Source organism: Stenella coeruleoalba, assembly GCF_951394435.1.
Source record: "Stenella coeruleoalba genome assembly, chromosome: 5".
Taxonomy (NCBI): Eukaryota; Metazoa; Chordata; class Mammalia; order Artiodactyla; family Delphinidae; genus Stenella; species Stenella coeruleoalba.
In genome coordinates, this window is record NC_137150.1 from 88,562,321 (window position 1) to 88,574,833 (window position 12,513).

The following is a 12,513-nucleotide window of genomic DNA, read 5'->3' on the forward strand; positions in this document are numbered from 1 at the left end:
AAATACAAACACATGGAGGCTAAACAATACACTACTAAATAACCAAGAGATCACTGAAGAAATCAAAGAGGAAATCAAAAAATACCTAGAAACAAAAGAAAACGAAAACATGATGACCCAAAACATATGAGATGCAACAAAAGCAGTTCTAAGATGGAAGATTATAGCAATACAATCCTACCTCAAGGAACAAGAAATATCTCAAATAAACAACCTAACTACACATCTAAAGCAATTAGAGAAACAAGAAAAAAAAAAAACCCAAAGTTAGCAGAAGGAAAGAAATCATAAAGATCAGAACAGAAATAAATGAAAAAGAAATGAAGGAAACGATAGCAAAGGTCAATAAAACTGAAACCTGGATCTTAGAGAAGATAAGCAAAATTGATAAACCATTAGCCAGACTCATCAAGAAAAAAAGGAAGAAAAATCAAATCAATAGCATTAGAAATGCTGACACTGCAGAAATACAAAGGATCATGAGAGATTACTACAAGCAACTATATGCCAATAAAATGGACAACCTGGAAGAAATGGACAAATTCTTAGAAAAGCACAACCTTCCAAGACTGAACCAGGAAGAAATAGAAAATATAAACAGACCAATCACAAGCACTGAAATTGAAACTGTGATTAAAAATCTTCCAACAAACAAAAGTCCAGGACCAGATGGCTTTACAGATGAATTCTATCAAACATTTAGAGAAGAGCTAACACCTATCCTTCTAAAACTCATCCAAAATATAACAGAGGGAGGAACACTCCCAAACTCATTCTACGAGGCCACCATCACCCAGATCCCAAAACCAGACAAAGGTGTCACAAAGAAAGAAAACTACAGGCGAATATCACTGATGAACATAGATGTAAAAATCCTCAACAAAATACTAGCAAACAGAATCCAACAGCACATTAAAAGGATCATACACCATAATCAAGTGGGGTTTATCCCAGGAGGCAAGGATTCCTCAATATACCCAAAACAATCAATATGATAAACCATATTAACAAGTTGAAGGAGAAAAACCATATGATCATCTCAACAGATGCAGAAAAAACTTTCAACAAAATTCAACACCTAATTATTGTAAAAACCCTCTGGAAAGTAGTCATAGAGGGAATTTACCTCAACATAATAAAGGCCATATATGACAAACCCACAGCCAGAATCATTCTCAATGGTGAAAAACTGAAATCATTTCCTCTAGGATCAGGAAAAAGACAAGGTTGTCCTCTCTCACCATTATTATTCAACATTGCTTTGGAAGTTTTAGCCACAGCAATCAGAGAAGAAAAAGAAATAAAAGGAATCCAAATCGGGAAAGAAGAAGTAAAGCTGTCACTGTTTGCAGATGACATTACACAATACATAGAGAAACCTAAAACTGCTACCAGAAAACTACTAGAGCTAATCAATGAATTTGGTAAAGTTGCAGGATAGAAAAGTAATGCACAGAAATCTCTTGCATTCCTATACTAATGATGAAAACTCTGAAAGAGAAATTAAGGAAACACTCCCTTTTTCCATTGCATCAAAAAGAATAAAATACCTAGGAATAAACCTACCTAAGGAGACAAAAGACTTGTATGCAGAAAATTATAAGACACTGATGAAAGAAATTGAAGACGATACAAACAGATGGAGAGAAATACCATGTTCTTGGATTGGAAAAATCAACATTGTGAAAATGACTATACTACCCACAGCAATCTACAGAGTCAATGCAATACCTATCAAACTACCCATGGCATTTTTCACAGAACTAGAACAAAAAATTTCACAATTTGGGTGGAAACATAAAAGACCCCGAATAGCCAAAGCAATCTTGAGAAAGAAAAACAGAGCTGGAGGAATCAAGCTCCCTGACTTCAGACTACAAAGCAAAGCTACAGTAATCAAGACAGTATGGTACTGGCACAAAAAGAGAAATATAGATCAATGGAACAGGATAGAAAGCCCAGAGATAAACCCACGCACATATGGTCACTTTATCTTTGATACAGGAGGCAAGAATATACAATGGAGAAAAGACAGCCTATTCAATAAGTGGTCCTGGGGAAACTGGACAGCTACATGTAAAAGAAGGAAATTAGAACACTCCCTAACAGCATACACAAAAATAAACTCAAAATGGATTAAAGACCTAAATGTAAGGCCAGACACTAACAAACTCTTAGAGGAAAACATAGGCAGAACACTCTATGACATAAATCACAGTAAGATCCTTTTTGACCCACCTCCTAGAAAAATGGATATAAAAATATATATATAAGCAAATGGGAACTAATGAAACTTAAAAGCTTTTGCACAGCAAAGGAAACCATAAACAAGATGAAAAGACAACCCTCAGAATGGCAGAAAGTATTTGCAAATGAAGCAACTGACAAAGGATTAATCTCCAAAATTTACAAGCAGCTCATGCAGCTCAATATCAAAAAAAACAAACAATCCAATCCTAAAATGGGTAGGATATCTAAACAGACATTTCTCCAAAGAAGATATACAGATTGCCAACAAACACATGAAAGGATGCTCAACATCACTAATCATTAGAGAAATGCAAATGAAAACTACAATGAGGTATCACCTCACACCAGTCAGAATGGCCACCATCAAAAAATCTACAAACAATAAATGCTGGAGAGGGTGTGGAGAAAAGGGTACCCTCTTGTACCATTGGTGGGAATGTAAATTGATATAGTCACTATGGAGAACAGTATGGATGTTCCTTGGAAAACTAAAAATAGAACTACCATACAACCCAGCAATCCCACTACTGGGCATATACCCTGAGAATTCCATATTTCAAAAATAGTCATGTACCACAATGTTCATTGCAGCTCTATTTACAACAGCCAGGACATGGAAGCAACCTAAATGTCCACCGACAGATGAATGGATATAGAAGATGTGGCACATAATACAATGGAATATTACCCAGACATAAAAGGGAATGAAACTGGGGCATTTGTAGAGATGTGGATGGGCCTAGAGACTGTCATACAGAGTGAAGTAAGTCAGAAAGAGAAAAGCAAATATCGTATATTAACACATGTATGTGGAACCTAGAAAAATGGTACAGATGAACGGGTTTGCAGGGCAAAAATAGAGACACAGATGTAGAGAACAAACGTATTGACACCAAGGGGGGAAAGTGGCGGGGGGTGGTGGTGTGATGAATTGGGAGATTGGGATTGACATGTATACACTGATGTGTGTAAAATGTATAACTAATAAGAACCTGCTGTATAAAAAAGTAAATTAAATTCTAAAATTTAAAAAAAAATCATTCTGAAGAACCTAAGGGCAGGACAGTAATAAAGATGCAGACATAGAGAATGGACTTAAGGACACAGGGAGTAGAAGGGTAATCTGGGACGAAGTGAGAGAGTGGCATGGACATATATACACTGCCAAATGTAAAACAGATAGCTAGTGGGAAGCAGCTGCATAGCACAGGGATATCAGCTCAGTGCTTTGTGACCACCTAGAGTGGTCAGATAGGGAAGGTGGGAGGGAGACACAAGAGGGAGGAGATATGGGGATATATGTATATGTATAGCTGATTCACTTTGATATAATGCAGAAACTAACACACCACTGTAAAGCAATTATACTGCAATAAAGATGTTAAAAAACAAAAAAAAATGAGCCACCAAGATAGTTCATGCCATAAAAAAAAAAGTAAGAACCCATAGGATAAAACCAATGGACCAATGCATTTTTTAATTAGTAAGAAATAAATATTTCCATAAGAATTTCAGTATGTTTAGCTATTAAATGTACACTCCATGAAGAAACACACAAACATATTATATAGTCTTTGAACATTAAAATGATACTTAGAATTTACGTTTTTATATGCTTTATGTTTCACATTTATTAAAGAATAAAGTCAACTTTCTCTATATTTCTCTCCTGAAGTAACTTTCATTTTGTCAGAAGTTCAATCATTATGGCACACAGTCCCTACTTTTGGTGTTATAAACTGGGCTTTTCAATCTATATTCCAGTTCTAGTTTGACCTTAAGCTATAGTAAAGTTTTTCCCTCCGTACACAAGGATTTGTTTCTATTATATACCAGTAGCACCCAGGCCTCTAACTGCCTCCCTGAAGACAACTTATAATACCCTAAAAATCACCCCTACTAAAATAATCAGGAGACCAAAGCAAAGTAAGCACATTTGCCATTGTTTTTCAATATTATTGAATCCTTAACATAGCCCTGAAAAAGTTTTAGTAAACATGCTTTTTTGCAGTAGTTGACAATTTTAGAGAAAAAGAAATGCTCCCCACCCCACTACCATCCTCCTTTGTTAATAGAGAGCTTTTGGTTTTGCTTTTGTTTCTTTTACTTGCTTATGTTATTTATTTGCTTTGTTTTTATTTTCTTATAAGAATTTTGAATATCTTTCATTTTGGTTATACATTAGATCTTAACTTTCTCAAATTTTAATCAAAATGCTATTTTTGGTGTTATTTTAATTATAAACAAACTCTTACTCCTTGGCCTGTTTTCTACCAAAGTGAAACAAGTTGTGGCATTTAATATTTAATTTAAAAGTACCTTGGGGCTTCCCTGGTGGCACAGTGGTTGAGAGTCTGCCTGCCGATTCAGGGGACACGGGTTCGTGCCCCGGTCTGGGAAGATCCCACATGCCGCGGAGCGGCTGGGCCCATGAGCCATGGCCGCTGAGCCTGCGCGTCCGGAGCCTGTGCTCTGCAACGGGAGAGGCCACAACAGTGAGAGGCCCGCGTACCGCAAAAAAAAGTACCTTGAACTACATTGTATACCTTTAAACTGGTTTCTCACTCTCCCAGTTAGCAACACATCTTGCTTGAACATTGTGATTCTCAAGTCACAAAAATGAAGTCCTAAAAAGATATTTTACCAGTTACCCAAATATTTATTCTATATTTAATTCATTTTTTCAACAAATATTTCTTGCATAATTATCATATGCAAGGCACCATGCTAAGCACTGGTCATTCTGGGAATAAAATAAACGTGGTGCCCTCCTCTCAGAGTTTACAAGCCAATGAGAAAGAGAAAGAATAGTCAAGATAACTAATAAATAAATATAAATTTTCAAACTGTAAAAATTTCTGTGGGGGCAATTTCAGTGACAGAAAAGTGGGGACTTAACACAAATGAAAGTATTAGAAAGTGGTGCTGATCAGGTATCACTTGAACTGAAACTGAAGGGATGGAAAGGAGTTAGTCATTGAAAACAGGAAGTAAAAGAGCTTCAGGAAAAGAGAGTCATCTGTACAAATAGATGTCCCCAGTGTGGATTACAGCTGGGCATCTCTGAAACATTAAAGATGTCCAGGTTGATAGGGACATGGTAGTCAAGGAACGAGGAGATAAGGTTGAAGAGGTAAGCAGGGAGTCTGTAGTTTATTATAAAGGATTCAGATTTTTTTTTTCCGCTAAGTACAAAGTAAACCTTTGGAAAATGTTTTAAGTTGGGAAGTGACATAACCAGATTCACACATCCAGATATAAAGATGTAGATATGTACACATACATACATATATTAAATTTTTAATCACTATACTTGTTCTTTGGAAATGGATTGGAGATAGACAACTATGGAAGCAGAGAGGCCTTTTGGGAGACTATTCTAGAAGTTCTGCTGAGAGATCATGGGCACTTGGACAAGGATGGTGGCAGCAGGGATGGGAGGAATAGACCAAATTCAATACATATTTTGGAGGCAAAAATTAAAGAAATTTCTGAGAGATTGGATGTGGAAGATGAGGGAGAGAAAGGAAACAAGGGACACTGTATCTTTCATCCACTTGGATCGGAAGAGAGTGAGTGACTATGAGGCTGAGACTTAAAAATTTAAAAAGAAGTATGTAGAGTTTGGAGTTGTAGAAGGAAAAGCAGCTGTCCTTTAGCAAATGTTCTCCTAATGTCTGCATTAAATACAAGGTGAAAATCAGTAACAAGAGCCTTCTTAGTTTGAATTTGCACCTTAGCACCCAAGTTTACAGTTCCTTCAGCCACTCTTAATGATTTAAAGAACCTTGGGAATTCCCTGGTGGTCCAGTAGTTAGGACTCAGCACTTTCACTGCCAGGCCCAGGTTCAATCTCTGGTTGGGGAACTAACATCTCACAAGCCACGGGGTGCAGCCAAAAAACAAAAAAAAAAAATAAAGAACGTTTCCACAACTCTGATATCAAGAGTCATGGCTACCTAAAAGGTAAGGAAGTGCTTAAAAAAGGTTGGGGACAAAAAAAAAAAAAAAAAAAAGGATGGGGACATGTCAAAAGAACAAATGAGGCTCTGCAGCAAATGTGCCCTTTCTTTTTTTAAGTTAGAGTTGATATGGTTAACATAATATGAGTTCCCAAGGATGCCCACATCCTAATCCCTGTGAATATGTTGCTTTACACGATAAAAGTGATTTTTCAGATGTGATTAAGTTAAGCATCTTGACAGTGGGAGAGTATCCTGGATTATGCATGTGGGCCCAACATAAGCACAAAGGCTTATGGAAGGCAGGAGGGTCAGGATCAGAGAGGAGGTATGACAACAGAGGCAGAGGTAGTATTGATGCAGGGCTACAAGCCAAGGAATGTGGTCAGCCTTTAGAAGCTAGAAAAGACAATAAAACCAATTCTCCCCAAGAGCATCCAGAAGGAACGAAAGCCTCCTGATGCCTTGATTTTAGCCCAAGATTAATTTTTGGACATCTGACCTCCTGAACAGAGAATAAATGTGTGTTGCTTTAAGCCACTGAGTTTGGGATACTTTGTTACAGAAGCAATAGGAAAGAAAGCAGTTAGCTTTCTGGCACATGACTGAAAGCCTCCTAATCCTACGAACAATTCAAAACCAGGTATGCAGTAAGGAGATCGACCTCCTGGATAGATCCCCACGCTCACGAAAAAATACAGAGCCTCTGGAGTGAAGTTATTAAAAATGTGATTGCAGTTTCAAATTTGATTTTTAAATGGAATCGAGATTGACTTTTTTTTTGGGGGGGGGGGTTTGTGGGCCCCACACTGTTGTGGCCTCTCCCGTTGTGGGGCACAGGCTCCGGACGCGCAGGCTCAGCGGCCATGGCTCACGGGCCCAGCCGCTCCGCGGCATGTGGGACCTTCCCAGACCGGGGCACGAACCCGTATCCCCTGCATCGGCAGGCGGACTCTCAACCACTGTGCCACCAGGGAAGCCCGAGATTGACTTTTGATGGTATAGTTATTTTGAGTATATTTGGCCACCACAGAACAATTGTTCATCCAAACAAAATAAAGGTGCTCCTATTGGAACAAATATAGATTTTCTGCAGATCTTGTTAAATATCTACATTGATAATCACCACAAAGTCAAAAAAGTACAGAAGAAAACTCCTATAGGGCATTTACTAAAAATGTTAAGTTGATTAGAGGAATGTTTTAAGAGTATGAGGTCAATCAAGAATGTAAATTTTTCGGCTTCCCTGGTGGCGCAGTGGTTGAGAGTCTGCCTGCCGATGCAGGGGACACAGGTTCATGCCCCGGAGCGGCTGGGCCCGGTGAGCCATGGCCGCTGAGCCTGCGCGTCCGGAGCCTGTGCTCCGCAACAGGAGAGGCCACAGCAGTGAGAGGCCCGCATAACGCAAAAAAAAAAAAAAAAGAATGTAAACTTTATAATGAATGACCTCAAGGTTGACTTTTAGTTTTCTTTTATGTTGACCTGTCCTTCAAAGTAAAGTGAGACAATTTTTTAGAGTAGAAAGAGGCAAGTGTTGGGAATATTGGGAAACAGTATTCTAATAGAAGGAACATGAAGGGAAAAGTCAGTCATGTATCCATGGCTTGAAGGGAAAAGAGAGTAAATTAGAGAGAGAAGGACTGGAGTTGTACACCTCACAACCCTGCCCATGAGTCCTCTGCTTGGCCATCTGTCCCCTTCCTCAACTCTTATCTCAAATTTAATGTGGAAAATAAGAAAAAAAGACCAAGAGGTAAAGAAGAAAAAAATAGCATGATGGAAGGATAATTCTATTTATTTTCAGCCACTTCAATTTGGACAAGGCTGCCCTACCAAAGCACTCAATTGGTTGAAGGGGAAAAGTGAACAAAGGAAGAATCAGAAGGACAGTAGAAGCATAAAAGATCAATTAGCTTCCTCTTACAGTCTAGAAACAATGAATCTCAAAGGAATAATCCAGAAATATTCTTTTATTTGTTCATTTAGCAGTATGTCCAGTTGTTACTATCCCAGATGCTGGGGACATGGGGAGGGGGAAGGTTGAGATTAGGGAGTAGACAAGCTAACCCTTCCCTGTGGGAACAGGGACCTGATCATTCTTATTCACCGTTACATACCCAGCACCAAGACATAACAGGTGCTCAATAAACATGTGCTAAATGAAGAAGAAATACAGTGAAGTCAAGGCTAGCCATTCTTACGGAGAAAAGACAGAAAATGAAAGAGTTGATACAACACATGATACTAATCAAATCAATGATACAGGTAATATTTATCTTGGGGTAAGAGAGCAGAGAATTTTGCTGTTTCACATCTGAAATAGCAGTGTTTAGTAGCCATTCCCCTACAATACATGTTAACCTAGCAGTTCTCACTGTATTGGGAGCATTGCTGGTATGTCAGTGCCTAAAACGGCACTGTCCAATACAGTAGCCATTAGTCACAGATGGCTATTCAGATTTAAACTAATTAATATTTAATTTAATTTAAAATTCTGTTACTCATTTGCATTAGGCACAGTTCAATAGCCACAGGAGCCTAGTGGCTACTATCATCATAGAAAATTCGATTGTACAGCCCTCTTCCACACCATGCTACATTAAAACATAAAAGTAGCCAGAATTTTATAAATGAGAGAAATAAGACATGGTGCATACATACATATACACACATACATACACACACACACACACACACACACACACACACACACAGAGCTAAATCGTTCCATATCAACTCAGCATCTAGAGGAGGCAAATCAACTTTGTTTCTGATAAATCTCACTTCCTCACAAATACAGCTGAACCTTGAACAACCCAGGTTTGAACTGCATGGGTCTACTTATATACAGATTTTTTTCAATAAATATATTGGAAAATTTCTTGGAGATTTGAGACAATTTGAAAAAAATTCATAGACAAACTATATAGCCTAAAATATCAAAAAATTAAGAAAAAATTAAGTATGTCACAAATGCATAAAATATAGGTAGGAACTAGCCAATTTTATCATTTACTGCCATAAAATATACACATATCCATTATTAAAAAGTTAAAATTTATCAAAACTTATGCACATAAACACTTACAGATTATTAATTCATTAGTGTATGTGCTAGGCTACCATGAAGCAACTGTGTAAATTACTAGGCTACCATAAAGCAATCATATAGCTGCTTCTTCGTTATCAATGCAAGAATCATTATACCTGCAAATAAATATGAATTTCTTTTTCACATTATTTTTTTTTCATTGTTTTTTTTTGGTCGTGCCACACGGCATGCCTAATCTTAGTTCCCCGACCAGGGATCAAAAAAGTGCCCCTTGCAGTGGAAGCTCGGAGTCCTGACCACTCGACCACCAGGGAATACCAATTTATTTCATTTCTGATGTCTAGCATTAGTAGTACATATAACATCTACAGTTTTTTGTATCATTTAAGACAATAATGGGGGCTAAAGTCGACAAGATGCTAGCAGGGGGCATGAGGGTGGTTCAGTCCTGACATGGCACGGGGCTCAGAGGCTCTGCTCCTCTCCCCACCGGCTGTGATGCTCCCCCGGGCATGGCAGGCCCTTCCCTTTTCAGGGACCCCTCCTCACCCGTTACATTCACTTTCCTCTCTTCACAGAGATTTACTGATTCTCTGAGGATTCACAGCTGATGAGGTGGACCTGATTTCAGCCCTGACTTGGAAGATCATGCTGAAGACGCCACTCATCTCCTCCCCCATGGACACTGTGACAGAGGCTGACGTGGCCATCGCAATGGCTCTGATGGGCGGTATCGGTTTCATTCACCAAAACTGCACTCCAGAGTTCCAGGCCAACAAGGTCGGAAGGTCAAGGAGTTTGAACAGGGCTTCATCACGGACCCTGTGGTGCTGAGACCCTCACACACCATAGGCAAGGCACTGGAGGCCAAGATCCAGCATGGCTTCTCCGGCATCCCCATCACTGAGACGGGCACCAGCAAGCTGGTGGGTGTCGTCACCTCCCAAGACATCGACTCCCTCACCGAGAAGGACCACACACCCTCCTCAGTGAGGTGATGACACCGTGGAATGAGCTGGTGGTGGCTCTAGTGGGTATGACACTGAAAGAGGCAAATGAGATCCTGCAGCACAGCAAGAAAAGGAAGCTGCCCATTGTTAATGATCAAGACGAGCTAGTGGCCATCATTGCCCGCACTGACCTGAAGAAGAACCAGGATTACCCTCTGGCCTCCAAGGATTCCCACAAACAGCTGCTGTGTGGGGCGGCCATGGGTACCCATGAGGATGACAAATACCACCTGGACCTGCTCACCCAGGCGAGTGCCGACGTCATAGTGCTGAACTCATCCCAAGGGGACGCTGTGTATCAGATCACCATGGTGCACCACATCAAGCAGAAGTACCCCCACCTCCAGGTGACTGGGGGAAATGTGACAGCAGCTCAGGCCAAGAACCTGATTGACGCTGGTGTGGACGGGCTGCGTGTGGGCATGGGCTGTGGCTCCATCTGCATCACCCAAGAAGAAGGGATGGCCTGTCGTCATCCCCAGGGCACTGCCACGTACAAGGCGGCTGAGTACACCCGGCGCTTCGGGGTGCCAGTCATAGCCGATGGTGGCATCCAGACCGTGGAGCATGTGGTCAAGGCCCTGGCCCCTGGAGCTTCCACAGTGATGATGGGCTCCCTGCTCGCCACCACCATGGAGGCCCCTGGAGAGTACTTCTTCCCGGATGGCGTGAGGCTCAAGAAGTCCCGGGGCGTGAGCTCACTGGACGCCATGGAGAAGAGCAGCAGCAGCTAGAAGCGCTACTTCAGCGAGGGAGATAAGGTGAAGGTCATGCAGGGCGTCGCGCGCTCCAGGACAAAGGCTCCATTCAGAAGTTCGTGCCCTACCTCACAGTGGGATCCAGCACGGCTGCCACGATTTTGGTGCCCGTAGCCTGTCTGTCCTGAGGTCCATGTACTCAGGAGAGCTCAAGTTTGAGAAGCAGACCATGTCAGCTCAGATGAAGGGTGGTGTCCACGGCCTGCACTCTTACGAGAAGCGGCTGTACTGAGGACGGTGGTGGAGGCCAAGGCGGCAGAGGGTTTGTGTCCCAGGGTCCCTCTTTGGGCACAGCCTCCCTCCATAACTGAGTCGTCCACAGATTTGTACTACTGGTTCCCCAGCTCCTTTCCAGGGAGAGAGGAGGGGAGGCCCTGAGGCTCTGTGGCCCCTCTCTGGGCTTCCGCCACAGGTTCAGGACTGCTCCCAGGCCGGGCTGCCCTGGGACCCCCCCCAGGTTCCTCCTTCTTCAGTTCCCCTGAGCCCAGCCAGCCTGGGCTCTCAAGCCCTGCGCCTGCCTCAGGTCTTTCTCATTGCAGCCTGCTCCAGCCCGGCTCCCACCCCTGGGACAGGTGCCCCCCCCCCCCCGGCTTCTCCTATAGGGCACCTCCCTCCCTAGCCCCACCCCAGAAATGGTGCTCTCCTGGCCCTGCCTCTGGCCCCTTCCTGGGCTGCTGCCACCTTAGCCATGTGGCACTTCTGGGCTCCTGACCTAGGCCAGAGGAAGGTCTCTGCCCCCTTCCCTTGGCCCTGGACTATCCAGGCCCTGCTCCTCAGGCCGCCCCATCCCTGGCCCTGATTCACCCCCGTGCCCAGGTGCACCGTTCCTGTCCTCTCCTCTCAGCTGCAGTTGAAGGCTTTAACTTGCACACTTTGGGGTCACAGTTGCATCATTGTATGTTAAATAATCTGAATAAATCAAGAGGTTTCAATGCCTCCACAAAAAAAAAATAATAATAATGAGGTAGGTACTAACAGGTGATTCATCTTGTAAACAGATGACATAAACCTATGGTATCACTAAATACAGTACAATACAGTAAGGGTATTTTCTATTCCTTATAATTGTCTTAATAACATTTCCTTCTCTCTAGCTTACTTTATTGTAAGAATACTGTATATAATACATGTAACATACAAAACATGTGTCCACAGAGTGTTTATCAGTAAGGCTTCCAGTCAACAGTTGGCTATTAGTAGTCAAGTTTTGGGGGAGTCAAGTTATATATGGATTTTCGACTGCACAAGGGGTCGGTCCCTCTCACACCCACATTGTTCAAGGGTCAAATGTATTTTTATTTATAAAGTTAGTAAAGATAATTTTGCACACATAGGTCTAGCAACCACTGGGAAACACCAGAACTATATATTATCACGTATTTTTACCCAGTCTTTCAAAACCCAATACAATCTTGTTTTTAAACATCATCTGTCATTCTTTTTTTTTTTAATTTTATTTATTTATTTGGCTGCATCAGGTC

General features: G+C 41.5%; 1 protein-coding gene and 1 pseudogene across 2 annotated transcripts in view; one reads left to right on the top strand and one right to left on the bottom strand.

Moving 5' to 3' along the window:
• The window catches only part of LOC307186545 (uncharacterized protein), a 1,017,825-nt gene that overhangs the window by 964,057 nt on the left and 41,255 nt on the right, over nucleotides 1–12,513 (bottom strand). The gene's annotated exons all lie outside the window — the stretch shown is intronic.
• On the top strand, nucleotides 8,372–11,317 carry LOC307186378 (inosine-5'-monophosphate dehydrogenase 1-like; annotated as a pseudogene). The gene is made up of 2 exons: nucleotides 8,372–8,477; nucleotides 9,872–11,317. The product of its transcript is annotated as an inosine-5'-monophosphate dehydrogenase 1-like (transcript).